Source organism: Aethalodelphis obliquidens, unplaced genomic scaffold, assembly GCF_003676395.1.
Source record: "Aethalodelphis obliquidens isolate GAN/ISIS:26980383/991018 unplaced genomic scaffold, ASM367639v1 scaffold33, whole genome shotgun sequence".
Taxonomy (NCBI): Eukaryota; Metazoa; Chordata; class Mammalia; order Artiodactyla; family Delphinidae; genus Aethalodelphis; species Aethalodelphis obliquidens.
Window position 1 is genome coordinate 994,440 of NW_020837977.1, and position 14,667 is coordinate 1,009,106.

Sequence of the window (14,667 nt, forward strand, 5' to 3'; positions counted from 1 at the left end):
GCTTCCTAATTTCATACATAAAGTAGTACTTCCCTACATTATACTACCAGATAACACTAAAATTTATTAAGAATATTTTCCCTATTAGGTATCAACAATATAAAACAGAATACAAAGGATTTTAAAATTTATTCAGCAATTTCCAATGTAACTTTTGATGTTAAATGAAACTTCTGACTATTGAAATAAAGACAATGGAAAGTTTAGAAATGCAAATGAATGCAGAGATGCTGTCTATATTATTGAACACAGTTCCCCAAGTCACTTATGAAAATATAATTCTAAAGCCTTAGATACATACTACTATTTATTTCAGTGATGAATGGATACTTTTTCATAAGGAAAAGAGTCATCATAGAACTTAAACTTTAATAAAATTTTATTTAAGTAAAACATACATAAAGAGGACAAGATCTATATTATCAGTGGGCAAAGAGATTTCAACACATTTTTAGAAGCTGAAAGGAGCATCACACTCAATTCCATACATGAGTTTCAAAACATATTAGACACAGCTGGAGAAAAGATTAGTTAACTAGAAAATAATGCACTGGAAAATACTAAGAAAATTGTTGACTGAAGCACAGAGAGGCAAAACAATGGAAAACGGGATAAAAATAAATAAATAAGGGAACCAGTGAAAATGTTAAACATACATGTAAATGGAATCCTAGAAGGAAAAGAGAAACAAAAAGAACAGAAATTTTATGGCAAGAAATAATGGTTAAGAACTTGCAAAAACTGTTTGTGATGTTAGCCTACATAGTCAAGAATCTCTATAAAATTAAAACAGGATAAATACAGAAAATAGTATTTAAGTTTAACATACTCAAAATTCTGTAAATAAATCAAATAGAAAAACATTTTTAAACAACTAAAAGAAAAAAAATTAAAGGAGCAAAAATAGGACTAAATGCTAATACATTAACAAAATTGATGGAAAATCAAAAGTCAATGGAATAACATCAATAAAGTTTTTTCCCACTTTCCTCCATTATGAAACAGCTTTCCATCATGCCTAAAAATTTTTAAACCTTATGAAGTTGCACAGATTAGCCCTTCAAATTGAACATATTTTCTTATTTAATTAAATTCAGTACCATGATTTAGATACTCTCACAAGAAGAACTTTGGATATTTTTAATCATATTTGGTTTATAGATCTATTTTCTTTACATCTCTCATATTTTAAAGGACAAACCCACACAAATAAACTAATTTTTAAAGTTGGCATTTTAAATCATATGTTGTATTGCATCATCCCTGCATTATTTTTCTGAGCCTTTCCTCTCCAGGGAAGAATTGAGTGTTCTCTCATTTAGGTACCTGTCTAGTACATACAGTATTTCTATTTTAGTATTAACTTTATTATTCTGAAACTGTTTAAACATGCTTTTTCTAATAAACTGCAAGCTCTTTGAGGGCAGAAACATTTCTTCTTTTGGTTATCATCTACCAAAATGCCTGGTACAGAGTAAGTGCTCAATAAATGTATAGTTTATGAATAAATGAATATAATGTAAAAATATTTTACACTACTTTAAGATTCAAATTACTATGACTAATCTCCCAATCAATATTCAATGTTCTTCCCAACATATCAGATCAAATTTCCGTGGTAGGTAATGTTTTTCATTACCTACTAGATTAAAGTTTATCTAATAAGGTGAAACATGAAGAATGTCATATGAAATAAATAAATAAAATGACATGAATAGTCTAAAGAAGACATTCTATCATCTTTTCATAAATTGCACTTGATATATTATAATACTGTGAGGATCAGTATCATATATTAATTTTGAAAGAGGAGATATAGTAGTAGGACTGGCCTCACTTTGAGGTAAGACAATTAAAAAAAAACAAAAACAGATTTTCCAGTTTGCTGATTTGCCACTCCCATTTTTCTATTCATCCAGCATGTTCCCTCTCCCAGCATACACCATCATGGGGTGAAAAGGTATTTAAATGAGAACACATTAAAAGACTACGTTTATTAGAGCTAAGTTCTCAGCATCTAATATCAGATCCATTCCTACAGTTTGGAAACAGAAGAGACTGAAGAAATAAAGTCTGCTCCTTACATTATCAGAGCCATAGTACATCCCACTTACATACGTGGCAGTTATTTCTGGTCTTAAGTCTTGTTGGTATTCACTCCTAGAGGCCTTCTGCAGTTCCCAGTAGGGCTTCTGCGAAGAGTAATGGCCTCTTCTAGCAGTGGTTCTCTCATCATCAGCACCTATCAAAGGATCCCAGTTGTCTCCTGATTTTTTCAGCTGTTCCTAAAAGTCTGATGTACAAGAAAGCTCAGGGCCATACACAAACAGCCATGTAGACAGAGCACTCATATTAGCTTCCCTGAGGAAAGTTCAAGTGGGAATTTTATGCAGCTGGACAACTCTTTGGAGAAACTTAGAGTTGTGTTAGAAAATTAAACTGTAAGGCATTACAATGCCACACTCTAAACCTCTGCCACTTTCTTCTGTACTATGGGGCAGGAAATAGTTACCTAGGTTTTCCTGACTTACAGTAAGCATAGATAATTCATGGCTGAAACATCTGAGGGAGTGTGGTCTGTTTTATAACTATATGACCTTGGGCCTCACTTCCCAAGTAAAGGGGAATAATATTTTACCAGATAAAATTGTCATAAAATAAAATGAGGTAGCCCATTAAAGTGCTGAAAACATTTATAACAAATAGCAAGCCCTCAATAAATGTTACCTATTATATATAAAACACAAAAGATCAATATAAATTCATAAGTAAATGAATGAAGTTTTCTGTCAACATGTGTTTTTTCTGTAAGAGAAAATGTACAAAAAACCCCTGCAACTTATATGCATCATTTTACCTCAGTATCAAATTATGGTCTTAAACTTTTAAAAAATGTATAGGACATAAAAAATATATCAAGATTATTTGAAAATAAATGTCATTCTAAAGTTAACAAATTAATTAAAATAATTTTTGTCAACAGATGGTCTTAGATAAAAAAAATACATGTCACCTGATACACAAAGATTAGGAGTTGAACAGATAGTTGAATATTGCTTGAGTTAAAAAAAGTACATTTACCACTCTTATGTAAGTGTCTACAATCCTAAGGGAAACAAGTGTAGTTTTTTAAAGTGTAGGTAATAATTTGTGAAATTTGAGTAATTTTCTTTTTAGTTTTTTTTTTCATGTAGCCCCAAAGGGGCAAGAAGAGACTTTAATTCGAGGAAGGGGGATTCACCAAAATAAGAAAAGGTGCAGAGTGTGGTGGAGCAGCAGAGAAAAAGCAGGCTGGAGGACCCCAGCCAGGAATGTGTGGAGGACTCACCTTTCCACCTACAGGAGCACAGGTACTGCACTGACAGATTAGAGGAAAGAGTGACCCCCTTGCGAGCTGGGAGGGTAAGAAGTGGCCCCCGTGGCCAGAGCTTGCCTGTCTTTCGGGCCCTGGCTCCTACGTGTGGCTGGTGACCACTGTTTATCCCTTGTCCCCAACCAGTGCTGGGTGACCATTTCCAGGCAGAGCTCAGGAAGTTGGCAGAAGGTCTCCAGTGCTTCTACTGAGCCCAAGAGGGAAGAGGGCAAGAGAGAGGAACTAGAGTCTGAGACCTCCCTCCTTCTCCACTAGAAAATTCCCAGAAATTTCCTCCTGGGATTTCCCAAATCCGTGTCCCCCGAAGTCAGCCTCTGGACTCTGATGGCTGTGGGTTTGCTTGAAGCTGTTAAAAGATTATCAGTCCTTTCACGCACAGACAGCTAAGAAACATGCCTAATTCGTCCATCTAAGAGTCATTCAGTACCAATTATCTGGTCTGAGAATAATTGTTAATGGATTGTTTGGGGCTGTGTAGTTACTTCATCCCAATCCAAGGGGAGACTAAATAACATGTCTAAATTTGCAAAGATAAGATATTGTAGAGCCTAGATATGAAAGAGATGGTCTAGTTGGAGAATCAGTGCTCTAAGATTCTACACTATTTTGCTTCTCTGAGGAGATGGGGCCTAACCATGCTGCCATAAAATATTAAAATATTAAAAGGATAGTGGAAGCAAAATGACTTATTAACACAAAGGTATGGAGGTCTCAATTCTTAGGGAGAACAGTATATATAAATAAAAATTTATAAAAATGTAATTCCAAAATAGTGTTTTTTAGATTTTCCTTTTAAGCATGAATTATTCCAAAGTTTCAATATAGGACTATTTTTCTACTTCATTTGTAACCTGCTTCTATTTCTTATAGTTATGTAAAATATATTATTACATAAATTATCAAGTAACTTTCTGATCAATATTTGTGGTTATAACCTGCTTCTTTAACTTTTACCTTCATAAAATCTGTGTTGTGTCAAAAAATTTGGGATCCTGATTTAGTTTATCAGCTGACAACTGTCAACTGAATGCAGCTAACCTGACAAATGGGGCATCATTGAGACTGGTTTAGTGTCGCATCTTTCATGTTAATATTTCAAGGGAAAATGGTGAATTTACCTATATTGAATAGCTATCATATATCTCTGCTTTCAAATAATTTATGGCTTTGATCTCTGAAATACTTAGCAGAAATAATGACTTAACATAATCTGAAAAAGAGACTGTTATGTGTTCCCGTTCTTCAGTACTCTGCATGGGAATGTTTTTATTTGTTTGTTTTCGGCATTTGGTTTGTTTCTTTGCTTGTTTGTTTTTGATCTATAGTGACCTCAAGGACCATCTGTTTAAGATGGCAGCCCCTCAAAATTAAATTAGCCCAAATCTCCAAGTCTCCATCTCTGCTTGAAGGAAAGCTTTAGGCGAGGAACATCTCAATTGGGCTCTCCATGACAGAGAAATAAATTTGTGTTGTGATAAGCTACTGAAATTTGGGGGGTTGTTTGTTGCCCCATTACACAACCCCCCAAATTTTGTATTGAGATATAATTGATGTATAATATTTTATTAGTTTCAAGTGTACAAATAATAATTTGATATTCGCACATATTGTGAAATGATCATCACAATAAATCTAGTTGAAATCCATCACTTTACATAGTTACAGAATTTTTTCTTGTGATGAGAACAACTCTCTTAGGAACTTTCAAATATACAGTACAGTATTATTAGCTATTGTCACTATGCTGTACATTATATCCGCAGGACTTATTGATTTTATAACTGGAAGTTTGTACCTTTTGACCACCTTCAACCATTTTGCTTACTCTCCACCCTCTACCTCAGGCAACCACCAATATGTTCTCTATATCTGTGAGTTCAGTTTTATTTTTTATTTTGGTATGTTTGTTTCAGATTTCATTTGTAAGTGAGGTCATATGGTATTTGTCTTTCTCTGACTAAAATTACTTAATATAATGCCCTCAAGGTTCATCCACATTGTCACAAATGGCAAGATTTCCTTCTCTTTTTTATTACTGAATTATACACACACACACACACACACACACACACACACACATATGTATACACACACACACACACATATATATTTCTTTATTCATCCATTGATGGACACCTAGGCTGCTTCCATGTCTTGGCCATTGTGAATAACCCTGCTATGAATACCGGGGTGCATGCATCTTTTTGAATTAATGTTTTTGTTTCCTTCAGATAAGTACCAGAAGTGGAATTGTTGGATTATAAGATACTTTTATTTTTAAATTTTTAAGAACCTCCATACTGTTTTCCATAGTGACTGAACCAATTTACGTTTTCTCCAGCAGTGCACAACAGTTTCCTTTTCTCCACATTCTTGCCAACACTTGTTATTTCTTGCCTTTTTGATAATAGTCATCCTAACAGGGGTGAGGTGTATCTCAATGTGGCTTTGATTTGTATTTCCCTGATAATTAGTGATACTGAGCACATTTTCATGTACCTATTAGCCATATATCTATATGTCTTATTTGTAAAAATGTTTATTCAGATCCTCTGCCCATTTTTTAATCAGATTGTTTTTTGGTGTTTTGTTTTTCTTTCGATATTAAGTTGTATGAGTTCTTTATGTATTTTGAATATTAATCTCTTATCAGATAGATGATTTGTAAATATTTTCTCCTATTCGGTAGGTTGCTTTTCTTTTTGATGGTTTCCTTTGCTGTGCAGAAGCTTTCCCGTTTTACATAGTCCCACTTGCTTATTCACTTGTTTGTTTTTGATTTTGTTTCCTTTGTTTTTGGTGTTAATTTTAAAAAAAAATCATTACCAAGACTAATGTCAAGGAACTTACCACCTATGTTTTCTTCTAGAAGGTTTATGGTTTCAAGTCTTATGTTCAAGTCTTTAATCCATTTTCAGGTAATTTGTATATATAATGTAAAATAGGGGTTATGTTTTATTCTTTTGTGTGTGGCTGTCCAGTTTTCCCAACACCTTTTATTGAAGAGACTTTTTTTCACCATTGCATGTTCTTGGCCCCATGGCTATAAATTATTTAACCATATATGAGTGGATTTATTTCTAGGCTCCTCTTGTTTTCCGTTAATCTATGTGTCTGTTTTTATGCTAATACCACACTGTTTTGATTACTATAGCTTTGTAATATAGTTTGAAATCAGGACGTGTGATGCCTCTAGCTTTGTTCTTTCTCAAGATTGCTTTGGCTTTTAGAGTCTGTGCATTGAGTAGTATGGTTATTTTAACAATAATAATTCTCCAGTTTCTTTCATCAATGTCTTATAGTTTTCATTGTGCAGGTCTATCACTTCCTCCAATAAATGTATACCTAGTTTCTTTTTTTTCTTGGTAGAGTTGTAAATGAGATTGTTTTATTAATTTATCTTTCTGATTGTCTTGTTATTGTGTAGAAACACAACAGCTTTTTTATGTTGATTTTGTATCTTACAACTTTACTCAATTTGTTTATTAGTTCTAATAGAGTTTTGGTGGAATCTTCAGGGTTTTCAATGCATAATATTATGTTATCTGCAAATAGGGACAGTTTTACTTCTTTCTTTCCTATTTAGATGAATATATTTTTTTTTTCTTTTCCCAAGCTGCTTGACCTGTGGCTCAGACCCATCCCTGACACCCTCACCCATGTTGGACCCAAGGCCTAACCAGATGCTGCAGAGCCAATGCCAGTCCCAGCCCTGTGAGTAAGCCATTTCCCACAGCCCCTGCCAGGAGCACCATAGGCACTTCCCTCCTCCAATCTGAGGATGTGTGGGAACTTATGGACAAGAAAGGCTTCTCAGCAGACTAGATCCAGCAGTTCTAGTGGAGGTTTAAGAAGCTGAGTGGAGATCAGCCCACCATTCCTAAGGAGAACTTCAACAAAGTCCCAGGCCTGGAACTCAACCAAATACAATCCAAATAGCAATCTGCCTTCTTTGACAATATTAATATGTGCAAGGGGCTCAGTGGCCTGGTCCAGGAGATTAATTCTAGAGCTTCCTGATTACCATGTCTTACTTCCAACCCATGGAGGAGGATCAGGTGCAGGTGCACTGAAAAGAAGCTAAGAGTTTTGTTCTGTGTGTATGACTCAGACAGGGAATGATGCATCAGTCTGGAAGACTATCAAAATGTGGTTGAGGAGCTTCTCTCCAGAAACCCTCACACTGAGAATGATTCCACTCACTCCTATGCAGAGGGGGCGATGATAGAGTCAGCCAGAATCTGCATGGGGCAGGTAGAGCCTGATCAGGTGTCTGAAGAGATCACCTTTGATGACTCCTTGAAGCTCTGATCATGGGGTAGACAGCAAGACCAACATGCACATCTCCTTCCTTAGCATGGAAACCATCACCTTTTGTCACTGACCCACTGCCTACCCCCCGAAGAAACTACACGTGCAATGGGGCAGCCTCCCTGGGTGGCCTGGAGTAGCTGGCATCTTTTTGCTACAGCTCTTGTAAGATTTGTTGTTGATATGTTCTTATTATATATACATATTGGATATGAGTGTTGGCTATGGAGTGGGTGACAAGAGGAAGACAGATAATTTGTCTTTTAGTTTAGAGGATGCTGGGCCATGATAAGCCAAATTCAGACCTAACCAGTAGGACTGCACATTTTCCAGAGATCCTAGACTTTGAGTAGGATACAGTAACTGGATGGGGCATTGAGGTTGATTCCCTGAAAAAAAGGCAAGTACATTCAGATGCATGAGAAGGAGGTTACAAATGGATATTTAAGAGAAGAAAAGTGTAGACTATAGCAGTGTTTACTATATGTCCCCTAATATATTTTTTCTTCTATATTAATAGAATTTTTAGTTGAGTACTTGGCTACCCATGGAAAGACTACATTTCTCCAGATTACCTGCAGCTGAGTGTGGTCATGTGTCTAATTCTGTTCCATAGCATAGGAGCAAAAGTTACATGTACAATTTCTAGCTAGTACCCTTAACACAAATAACCATGTCTTTATATTTCTTCCTTCTGTAGCTGGAATGGGGATAAAATGGCAGCACCTGGAATAAGCATTTCAAACCAGAAGATGAAAGCTAGGTATTGAGGGTTACTAGCATCAAGGTAGACCAAGCCTGGACCCCTGATGACTTTATGGAGGAAAGCCTTGAGCATAGAGGATCTTTTACAAGAAAGAGAATTAAATGAGATATAATATTTCATAAGAGTTAATCTCTTGTGAACTATGACTGTCTATTTCAATGGCAAAACCCATATCTTAAATAATACTATCAGATTTTGTAAATTAAATTGGTTTACTATGTGGCAGGTAAATTATTTACAAATTATATCTATGATAAAGAAAAAAAAATGCCTTCAGATAGATGGGCAAGAAGAAGAAATGTCCACAAAGAAGACACAATCAGTCTGGCTTCAAAACCAGATGATTATGGGGTATATTCTCCAAGTTGTTTTGTCCAAAGGATGATTCAAAAATTTTATAACCAGTAAAATTGTTGTTTGTATATGAAGGAAACTAAAATAAACATTCTCATCTAGGAAAGGACTAGAAAGGACATGTTACTCACATTACTCCACCAAGTTTTTTAATTAAAAATATACTTACTGTTATGTGAATATGATTTGTGTCACCCTGAAAATTCATATGTTGAAGTCCTAAACCACAGTGCCTCAGAATGTTTAGGAAAATGGGATTGTTACCAATGTAGTTAGTTAAGATGAGGTCATACTGGGTGGTGTAGGCTCCTAATCCAATATGAATGGTGTCTTTATAAAAAGGGGAAGTTTAGGGCTTCCCTGGTGGCGCAGTGGTTGAGAGTCCACCTGCCGATGCAGGGGACACGGGTTCGTGCCCCGGTCTGGGAAGATCCCACATGCCGCGGAGCGGCTGGGCCTGTGAGCCATGGCCACTGAGCCTGCGCGTCTGGAGCCTGTGCTCCGCAACAAGAGAGGCCGCAACAGTGAGATGCCCGCCAAAAAAAAAAAAAAAAAACAATAAAAAGGGGACGTTTGGATATACACACACACACACACACACACACACACACGGGGAGAACATCATGTGAAGATGAGGGCAGAGATTGGAGTAATACAGCAGGACCCCAGGAACATCAGACTGCCAGGTGGGATAGAGACATAAAACAGATCCTTCATAGTTCTTAGAAGGAACCAACCCTGCCAATATCTTGATCTCAAACTCCTAGCCTCCAGAAATGTAAGACAATACATTACTGTTGTTTAAGACACCCAGTCTGTGGTACTTTGTGACAACAATCCTGGCAAACTAATCCATTTACTCAATTGAGATAGTTAAAAAGGTAAAGAACTAATGAATGGAAAATCCATCATATAAAAGGACTAATTATGAATAATAAAACCAGTTAAATATGGAAATACTCTTTGAACGATTGTGAATAAGATTACAAAATAGAATGCAAATATCAAAATGTTATCTTTAAAGAGAATAAGACAAAACATGCATGTGTGCATGTGAATGATAGATCAATTACCTTTATCAACTCCAATTTCCTTTGAAATGTTTCCCCCTAACTCAGAAATCTTCCTCCATAAGTACATAAACATAAAAATGTAAATATTTCTTTCACAAAATATGAGTATATCAGTACACAAAATTGAAACAGTATTTACTCAGTAATAAAGCTTGCGGTCACTGGAAATGCACTTTGAGTTTAAAAAAAACTGAAAAGTTAATAAGTTGGACATGTGACCTTTATGATTTCTGACTCTATATCAGAACTTTAAAAGTAAAGCTTAAATTTTAAATGTTGGTCTTTGAAATTATTTTTAAAGGGTAATGTATAACTGAATGTACAACTATTTTATTCATGCTTGATTTATACAGTAGATTTAACATTTATTCAACAAAGCTTTGCATATAATAAGAGTATACATGATGTTTTAAAAAGCTTACTAAATACCACTTAAATTGAAAAAAGTGTGTTGGGATTCAGTTCCAATATTTAGCTCATTCCACACTATGGTTTTCTCCACCTAAAATAGACTTTATTTGAACTGAAAAAACTTTTATAAACTTTATACAAATATTTTATTTTATGTATGTATTTATAATAAAAAATTAAAACATGGGTGGTTAAATTATTTCCTCTCACCTTTTTCATGAAGCAACGTATTATTTTTTGGGCCAGTTTTTGCTTCAACTCTGAGTTTCGTTTCTTTGATATTCTTTCAAATGTAAATAGATTCTTCTGGCAGTTCCTAGTGACAGAGTAACTTATTTCTGCAGTAGCAATATTTTGTTTTTCTACTAAGCTCATGCAGTAACCTGAAACTGTTCAACTGAGTCTACTCTAAATATAAGTACCGCATAACTTTCAACTTTTTATAAGCCTGAAAAGTTCAGAATTTTTTTCCTTTCGTGGCCACTCAGGAATTCTCAAAACCCGAAACTTACAATCACTTTATACTTTAAACAAAAAGCTTGGCAGGGTTTTCATAATGTTGGTAAAACAAAAATTTTAAATATAGCCTCTGCAAGTTTTGCTCAAGACCAGATGACAGCATTAAACAATTAAAAAAAAAAAACAGTTTTAGTTAAAGAATCATCATTGTCACTTCCGAAACCGTCGTATAACTTCAGTTAATAAAAGATTTACTGTGCTTATGTGAATGTTAATTTTCTAAAGATTTGTTACCACGCAATGTAAAATTTATTTGGGAACTATTATGAAATAACCCAGTCATATATTTGTCCTTATGTTGATCATTCTTATTTAATGAACATAAGAAAAAGCCATATTTTAAGGATTATTAAATTTTAAGTGGGGAAGTTACTGTCTGTATAGAGGGGAGAGATTTTGTTTTTAAAGGAAGGCTTTTATTTTTGAGTGATTTTTTTTCTTTTTTAAAAGAGATATCTTTATTTTTCCACAATAGGAAAAATTGAATTTTCCAGGAGAACACCACTCCATTACGTATTTCATTACTCCATTCTGTGGTTCCAGGAGGTACTTGTTTGAATTGCAGTGTTATTACCCTAATTTTTAACTTTTTTGTTAATGTGTATGATATTGACTGGGTCAGTGGTCAAGGTTAATATCCCCATTTAACTGAAAGAAAACTGAGAGACAGGATATTCATATTCTGGCTGTTAATAAGAATTAAATGTTATTTTTCATATTTGTATCACTACAATTTGATCACTTTGCATCATTCTCTTTTATTTTAGTTAAAGTTGATTTGTTAATAACTTTAATTCCATTTATGCACTAAAGGCTAGACTTACATTTCCCAGAATGAAGAACCATTTAGAGCCATTCAAAGCATAACTATCTGATTTAGAATCATTAACTATTTGCTTTTAGATAAAAGAAAAAAAAAAAGAATTGTCTAATTTAAAACTCATATTTCTACTGTTTTGTGCCTCTAAGTTCTCCAAATAATGATTACAGCAGTTTTATTTTGAATATATTTATTTACTTTAGAAACAGCAGAGAAATATGTGTATCATACAGAAATAAAGAATAAGCTAATAATGAGTGAAAGGAAAAGAAATCCATATGCATGAACATGATTTTTTTTTCCCTGTAGTCTGATGGGACATAACCATTGGCAATAATTTAATGTATAAGTTTTCATTCTTTTGTTTCCCACAAAAACAAAAACAAAAAACTAGAAATTTCTTATGAGTTTATTGTACTTGTACAAACTAGAGTTAATTTTAAATGTTCATGACTAATAACCTCATTTAAAAGTTTAAAATTCAATTGATTGACCATGTCCATTTTTAATCTTATTTCTAGTATTAAAGTAGATGTATATTCATCTATAAATGTACATGAACCTGATCCTTATATATTGCAATGCATTTTCTAGATCCTTTGGCATGCCCATGTAAATACAAAGGCCCAGATGAACTTAAATTAATAGAATTTCAGAAAAATCACCATTTTTAAGGTAAATTTATCCCTGTATATTTTCACATCTTCAGTGATTATTTCCTCATATTGTTTTATAATCTTGAACATTTTGTGAGAGAAGACTGTTATTAAGAATTCATCTGTTCTTAATTTACTCCTTACCTAAAGCCACAGCACAATGTTCTATTTGTAATATCAAGGCAGTTGGTTGATGTAAAAAAGGACTGATATTAATTACAGAAAATTGTCATCAAATGGAAAAGAAAAATGAAGAGTCTTATGGAGGCTTAATCCTGATTACAGCTTCAAATTGCTCTCTCCATTAACACAATTGACACTCCCAGCTAGCAAATTTTATAGAGAAACAAGTAACCAGATATTTTCTATGGAAGATCTTTTTTCATTTTTTGTGCTTTTTAATTTCTTTAATTTCTGCCAATGTAGCAATTGTTAACTTTTAAAGTCTGGTGCAAAACTTCATTTCAAAAGTATAAAGAGAATAAAACCTACCTAATTATTAACATTTTTCTTTTTTTTTTTACTATGCATGTGTCCAGTGGTTGTAAAACAGCAGCTACACAAATCCACTGACACAAATATTTTAAATATAAATTTAAACATGAAAAGATGGTATTAGCCAATGTAAATAGTCACTAGATATACACATTTTAACCATGTGAATTGGATTAACTTCAAAGGATCAGAATGACGTTTGGTAAATAATCACTTCCAGTACATTAGTGCACTGGAACCTTCATATTTCGGGAAGAGATAATTCACCCCATTTTGGTGAGCAATTTTCTCACTATAGAGTTAAATTACTGTACATTCAGATCCAGTACCTTATATCCATTGGACACCTGGTTTGAGAAATTAAAGGTATTTCAAAAACACTGTTTCAGCTACCTCCACAACACTATCTGCCGCATTAGCCACTAGTCCACTCCATCATCTATTCATCAATTCCCTAAGTTTATATTAACTTACCTGCCAGGGCAAACTAGGATATGAGTTTTCACAAACTAAGTAGTGGAATGCAATCCTTATACAGTATCACGCAGTATCAGCACATCTATATTTCCTTATATTCTGAGCTCTCTGCAGACAACAGATAAGAAAATACAAATATAATATTGACGCTAAGGACAATGAAAGTTTTAAAAGTTTTTATTTCACCAATAAAAAAGGGAAAAAGTGTGATAATTTAAAAATAGCTTTTTTTACCCTTTAAGAACATCAGGTAGTTAACTTTTCATATTAAATATTGAGTTTCACCTTAAAACCTTTGAGATTCAATCTCTACTCAATAGCTTCAAGGTGTTCACCTATAATTTCAATGTCACCATTTCCAGCTGAGAATATGATCAAGCATGAACCAAGGAGAAAGCTTAAGTTAGAGAAAATTACATTCAAATACTAGGGTTTTTTTGCATTCTACTTCTAGATCAACAGTTTTTTCCACAGTTGCTGAGGTGCTAATGCCTTTCTTCATATACGACTTTCTGGGATGGAAGATGATATGCCTTTTACTGAGATATAATTTACATATCATAAAATTGATCTATTTCAAATGTACTGTTCATTGAATTTTAGTATACTTATACAATTGTACAACTATACCACAATCTAATTTTGGAACATACCCATCATCCTAAAAGGAAACTTTGTGCTCATTTGCAGCCACATCTCATTCCTACACTCAGTACTGAGCAAATAATAATCTATTTAGTCTCTGTAGATTTGCCTTTTCTGGATATTTCACATGAATGGAATCATATAATATGTGTTCTTTCATGACTAGCTTCTTTCACTCAGCATAATGTTTATTAGGTTCATGCATGTTGAAATATGTATCTGTATTTTATTCATTTTCATTTGTGCCTATGTTTTTTAACATGATTTAAATACTTTGTTTCCAGAAATAATTGTGTAGAGATATGTGTAATTTTTTTTTTTTTTTTACCTCTTGGGCTATTTTCTGTTAGAACTATTGACCTAAGATAAAATATATTTCTCATAACTTTAAAAAATAAGCATAGGAAATATCAGAACAAAGAAAGAAAAATTTAAATCAAGTAAAAGAATGTTATAAAGAAGGAAGTGGAGGATAGTTGTTGCTTGCTTTAAATTTCATTTTAAATAATTATTTTTATGAATGTCTTCCAAGATTAATTGTATTTCCTAGTTGTTGATTGTGACTTTTATGGACTGGTTGTTATTTATACCTTCAATAGCAAAGTCTAATCTGTTCCTTTTTATTTAAAAGCTGAGTGTCTTCAGCCCCTCATACAAAATAATTGTGTGATCTGAAAGAATATATAGTGTTACCAGGACAAATATTTGAAACATGTACAGATCTGAAGCAGCTTTGCAGATCTCAAAAGGGATGGATTTATTTTATA

At 33.7% G+C, this 14,667-nt stretch overlaps 1 pseudogene; it reads left to right on the plus strand.

The window, feature by feature from the left end:
• Positions 1–1,460: 1,460 nt before the first annotated feature.
• Positions 1,461–7,757, plus strand: LOC113631399 (calcineurin B homologous protein 3 pseudogene; annotated as a pseudogene).
• Positions 7,758–14,667: the final 6,910 nt, after the last annotated feature.